This window comes from Belonocnema kinseyi, chromosome 7 (assembly GCF_010883055.1).
Source record: "Belonocnema kinseyi isolate 2016_QV_RU_SX_M_011 chromosome 7, B_treatae_v1, whole genome shotgun sequence".
Lineage (NCBI taxonomy): Eukaryota > Metazoa > Arthropoda > Insecta > Hymenoptera > Cynipidae > Belonocnema > Belonocnema kinseyi.
Window position 1 is genome coordinate 73,003,352 of NC_046663.1, and position 469 is coordinate 73,003,820.

The following is a 469-nucleotide window of genomic DNA, read 5'->3' on the forward strand; positions in this document are numbered from 1 at the left end:
GTTCTCATCAGACCACAAACAAAAGTTCGTCTGTGGATCCGGCCTATTAGGCGAGAAGGTCTCATGAGACCACAAACAAAAGTTCATATGTGGATCCGGTCAGCTAAGGCGAGATTCATAGTAGGTCACATCACAAAATAAGATCGTATGTAACCACTTTACAGCAAATGTTCAAATTGCTGTCCATGCACAGTTTGGCAATGTGCCAATCTGTTATACGACCCTGGAATGGCATCGAAGGTCATCGGGTCATATGACCTTGATGCACTTATAGACGTAAAACTTTGCGTTCTTTCGATTGGCGGTGTCAAAAATAGGGGTTTCCGTTTGAAAAATAAAAGTTGAGCTTGAAATAACCTTGAAGGTCAACGCCAAGGTCAGCTTCAAGGCCACCATTCAAATACTCGTCCAAAACCCTGAAAATTTTGTCTGAAACATTTATCACGAAAACGCATATTTTTGCTGATGG